Raw genomic sequence first — 5406 nt, 5'->3', positions numbered from 1 at the left:
GCGTCCTTTGAGCTCTGCACTGCTGTTGCCTTGCACATGGGTTGTGGATCCATGCGAGAGGAAATCTTGGTCAATCCTGCCTTTGCTCCACTTATGCTTCAGTCTTGACTGTCTTTGCAGTGCCCTTTGACTTATTGAGGTCCGATGGTCTATATGTCATCCCACCGCTCCTCAGTCCTCAGGTCTTCTCTCATTAGTGTTCAGGGCATCACGTCTGTTCTGAAGTGTTCTCAAGAGCATAGTTTGGTCTGTGGACTTGGTTTCCTTCAGCCTGACCTTACACTGATCCACGGTCGGGCCTGGCCACCTTAGTTGGCTGCTGATAGTGAGCTTCCCCATCGTCTCTTCCCCCGGACGTGGTCAATAGGACATCTCTCTGTTCCCTCTGGAGAAGTCCTCATCTATTGTTAAAAGTATATCTTCTAGGAGCAAGTCATTGGTTCTTGCAAAATCCTGTCACCAACCCAAGCTTCACTTCTATCACCAAGGCCATATTTTCCAACTACTGTCCCTTCCTCCTTGTTTCTAACGCTTGCGTTCCAATCACCAGTACTGATCCGTGCATCCTGATTGCTTGATAAATTTCAGACTGAAGATGATGGTAGACGTCTTCACTTTCTGCATTGCTACTTCTAGTAGTTGGTGCTTATGTGTGAGTAATAGTTGTATTGACGGCGTTTCCTTGCATGGGGATAGATATTATCTTGCACAGACAGCACTGTACTTCAAGATAGATCTTGAAATATCCTTTTTGATGGTGAATGCAGTTCCTTTCCTCTTGAATCTTTCATTCCCAGCCTAGTAAGCCATCTGATTTTGTCATTCAAAATGCCATTTCAGTTCCCTAAGTCCTAGAAGGTTGATGTTTATGCATTCTGTGGTGCTATCTGCCTTCCTATTTTCTAGGGGAGAATACTGGGGATTAACTGAAGGCGGCAGATGAGGGATTTGTACTATCAACTTCCCCACTTCAGAACCTTCCTGCTTACCACCATGCTGTCCTGTCTCACCGCGATCACTATCTTTGCCACTTGAATGTTCGTGACGTTAGTAGAGAGTTCCGGGTGTTGCCTGTGTTTCCTAGCTGAGGTGCACGCGGCGCTTATTAGGTCTGGGCCCAGGACTAATGACTGTGACGTGCCTGGGTCCATGTCGTTCACGGGCACCCCCACTCTCGCCAAAGCCACCGTCCAGAAATGGTGTCCAACTCGTAGTGACTGCACCCAGCAGAGTGGAGCTGTTCCTGGGGGTCCTTGAGACCCGACATCTGTATTGTCCTGTACTGTGTTGTCGAGTTATACTGCACCGCACTGTATTGTAGTTTGAGACAGTCAATCATCATGGAAGCAGACAGCCTCATCTTTCTCCTGGGAAATAACTGCTTCTGCTTTGAATTCTCGGCCTTCGTGGTCACCAGCCCAGACAGAGCTTCACCCGTGGCCCCGCCAGGGCTCCGTAACCTCTGATATATGGATTTTCATGATCCCCAGTTTAAAAATAATCAACTTGTTTTGTTACTTCCTTCCTGGGTGTAATTTATTTCAATCATTTCGTCACAAAGATTTTGCCCAGCACCTACTTACTATGTGTTCCTCCATCAAACTAACCACAAAGCAAGTCACCCAGGGGAGTCCAACCCCACAGCCCCCTGGGACAGGCAGGAACCTCCCCGTGGGGCCCTGAGGCACCCCGAGGCTGTCTGTGATCATCGTGGAAGCAGGCTGCCCGCGGCCTCCGTTGGCCTCCTACAGCACAGCTGTGGGTTTGCACCACTAACCTTGGAGTTAGCAGCAGAGTGTTTGAGCTCCTGGGCCAGCAGGCCCCAGGCTTTTGACTGTGTGAAAACTGACAAGGTGTGTACACTATGGGACAAAGAGCTTCAGAGTAGTAAGATTCTGTTGGTCCGTGGCTGTGGTTCAAAGGCATTATGTATTTTACTATTTTCCTTCTATCATAAAACCATGCAATTGTATCATGACCTCTGTCTCACCCTAAATAATGTGGTCAAGCTTATATTTTACATATTTATTAAGATATACATCTACATTGTTGCTAAGCTCTAGCGAGGCTGAGGTCAGAGCCCTGGTGACTGATGCTGTCCCAGAAAGTAGAATTCTTCTGCTGCATAAATGATAGCTGATAATGCAAGACCACTGCGTGAGGAATTATAGGTTAGAGCATAGCTTGGCAGGCACTGTGACGTGACTACTGGCCATCCCCAGATTACAAATGAGTTTTTGGGGTTTTTTACTAAGTCTTTTAAAATCCAAAGACACTTTGGAATGGTCCCTATCTAACATCAGTCAAGTGTCTATCATGATCTGCAGTGTACCTTTCTGTGCATAAAAAACACTTTAAAATAGACAGGCTAAGACCCCTTTGGCCAAATAATACAGTAACAATACTAATGAAATGTGGTGATGCCTGCAACAAAGTAACATAACACCTGTTTGTGGATATGAAGCACTGTAGGCACCTCGGGTTTTTAATAGGATTGGCTTGGGGGGTTCTAAGCACAGGTTGTAGGAGAGTCAGGCTGACAGACTTCTGCAACTGCCAGTTAGAAAATTCCATGGGATCCGGCGGGGTTTAGAACCAAACCCAGAGCCTCGGGAGCCTCACTCCATCCTCAGCTCTCTGGGTGGGGCTCACAATCCGGAGTGCGCATGCTGAGTTCTTGATCCCGTTCTCCCCCACCCCCATATCCCTGCAGCCCAGAAGTTGAAGCACACCCTGGAACCTTGCCACATGGAGTACCCCGCGTTTGTCTGGGAGCGCACCATCAAGGAGACCACCAGGAACATTGCCTGTGAAGCCTGCTCCAAGTAAGGCCCCCCACCCCTCAACACACACATCCCCCCCACGGGCAAGTGGGACACAGGCAGTTGGCTTGCAGAGAGACGGAGAGCATGGCTGCCCTGTTGTGTGGGCACGTGTTCCTGTAGCTGGGAAGAAGCATCGCTGGGTCTGTGAGATCCTTCCAAGGGTGGCCCCCATTCAACTGCATAAGAACATTTCCTGGAACGGGGGAGACTTCTCTGTCCAGGTGCTTACTGATTGGAGAAGTCCCAGTGGATCTTTTCACAAATGGATGGTTGATCATTTAAAAGCCGGCTCAAGGAATTCTCAGATCACATCCTTAAAACTAACTGGCCTTTGTGTTTTCCCAAATCTGGTAACACGGTGTTGGTCTCCCATGTCTCCATGTGCATTTCACCGATGACTACTGATGCCGATGCTATTTTAACAGTTTTATTGATTACTTGGACTTCCTTGCCTCTTTGGTCCCATGAGACGCCTGACTTGGTTGGTTGGGTCTATATTTTGGTTTGGATATTCCTTGTGTTCTAGATTCCATTTGTTTATAAGTAACACACATGGTGCATGCGTCTTCCTAATTTTTGGTGGTGTGTCTTCAAATTTTAGAGGCGTCTTTTGTTGAGAGTTTTCTGTGCTCTTATTTTAATGTAGTCCAATTTATCCCTCTTTGCTTTCATGACTTGATGTTGTGGTTTTTTCCCCCTTTATAGGAAACGATCATTTTATTGGAGGCTCTTACGGCTCTTTTTACAATCCGTACATCGATTGCATCAGGCCTGTGTGTACATATGTTGCCATCATTCTTTTCTGGACAGTTACTTTCTATTGAGCCCTTGGTATCTGCTCTTTTTTTCCCTCCTGCCCCCCCTCCCTCATGACCCCTTGATAGATTATAAATTATTTTTATTTTCACATCTCACACCAACAGCGGTCTCCCTTCCCCCATGTTTTCTGTTGTTATTCCCCCTGGCGAGGGGTGTATGGTTTTGTGTCAATCATTGTGATAGGTACCACCTTCTCCCATCCTCTCCCCTCTTCCCCCTTACCCTTCTGGTATCTCTATCCCCACTCCTGTTCCTGGATTCCATGTGTCATGAGCTCCCATCTCTTATCTGGACCTGTGTACATGCTCCGGTCTGGGCTGAATTGAGCAGCAGCACTGGGGTCATGAGAGAGACACTCTCCTATAATGTCCTTCTGAGTGCTTTCAAGCACTGCCTTTCCTGTGCAGGACTCTAATCCCTCTGGAAGTGATGTGTGCGTGTCATCAGGTGGAGTTCCAGTTTAGATCATGTATAATAAACATACCTATAATAATAAATACAGTGTTTAACTTGAAAATAGTTATTTTCCCAGGATGAATCTCAATGGTACCAGGGAAAGAGAGACACACACCACCACCACCACCACCACCACCACCACCACCACCACCACCACCACCACCACCACCACCACCACCACCACCACCACCACCCCAGCTCTTAGCTACCCTCTATACGGTTTCTGAGACAAAAAGTCTTTACATGAGCAGACAGCCTCGTCTTTCTCCTTGGGAGTGGTGGTGGATTTTGAACCACCAGTATTGCAGTTAACAGCAGGATTCTCATATTCATATTCTCTCTCTTTCTCCCTCCCTCCCTCCTCCTACCCCTCCATATGTACCTTAGATTTGTTTTGCTCATATTATACCATGGGCTTTTGATTTATGTTGAAAATATAAATTGTGTAATGTCATTTGGTTTTCTTCTTAAGGTTACTTCATTGTACCAAATTAGCCTTGATAGTTTTCCTCATTTTCTATTATCTGTAATATTTTGTATACAATTGAATTATCTGTTTCATATATGTTTACTAAAGCTTACCTATAAAGTTATCGATGATTGATGGGATTTTGTGCATGTAGCTAGACTAATTTCTTTAATGATTTGAATTACTCTTTCTTTTTGAAAATGGCTTAACTATGATATTTCTTAGAAAGTTGCTCATTTCCATCTCAGTTTTCAAGTTTATTGGAGTGCATGTGTTAATTACATTCTATTTTGGTTTTAAAACAGTGGTTCTCAACCTTCCTAATGTTGGGAACTTTAATACAGTTCCCCATGTGATGGTGACCCCAACCATAAAATTATTTTTGTTGCTGATTCATCACTGTCATTTTGCTACTGTTTTGAATTGAGCGACCCCTGTGAAAGGGTCGTTTGGTTGAGACTCACAGGTTGAGAAAACCGCTGGATTAGAAGCTGCTACTGAAGCATCTATTGACAGACCTGGAGCAGTTACTGTCTGCTCTTAAGGTTTCCTACAGATGCAAGAGAGAATGTCCTTGCGCTTTCTGCCTGCCTGCCTGTGGCAGCCATGATTGAATAGGGGAGGACAGTGATAAAAAAATAAATAAATAAAATAAAAAAATAAAAAAAAAGAAGCTGCTACTGTAGCTGTACTTTGTTCCTGTTTAAATTCTTGGTGGTCCTCATGGATTCCCTCTCCCTCCCTTTCCCCTGCTCTCTTGTGCTCCCCACCCCCTCCCATCTTCACACTGTCAGCTTCTTGTCTGTATGATTACCATGGGTCTGGGGGTTACTCTTT

General features: G+C 45.6%; 1 non-coding gene across 1 annotated transcript; it reads left to right on the top strand.

Annotated features, from left to right (window-relative positions):
* The first annotated feature begins 5069 nt into the window (after window positions 1–5069).
* On the top strand, window positions 5070–5199 carry LOC142428393 (small nucleolar RNA SNORA31). The gene has a single exon (XR_012780303.1). It is a non-coding gene; the product is annotated as a small nucleolar RNA SNORA31 (small nucleolar RNA).
* The last annotated feature ends 207 nt before the right edge of the window (window positions 5200–5406 follow it).

This window comes from Tenrec ecaudatus, chromosome 15 (assembly GCF_050624435.1).
Source record: "Tenrec ecaudatus isolate mTenEca1 chromosome 15, mTenEca1.hap1, whole genome shotgun sequence".
Taxonomy (NCBI): Eukaryota; Metazoa; Chordata; class Mammalia; order Afrosoricida; family Tenrecidae; genus Tenrec; species Tenrec ecaudatus.
This window is presented reverse-complemented; position numbering and strand designations above follow the sequence as displayed.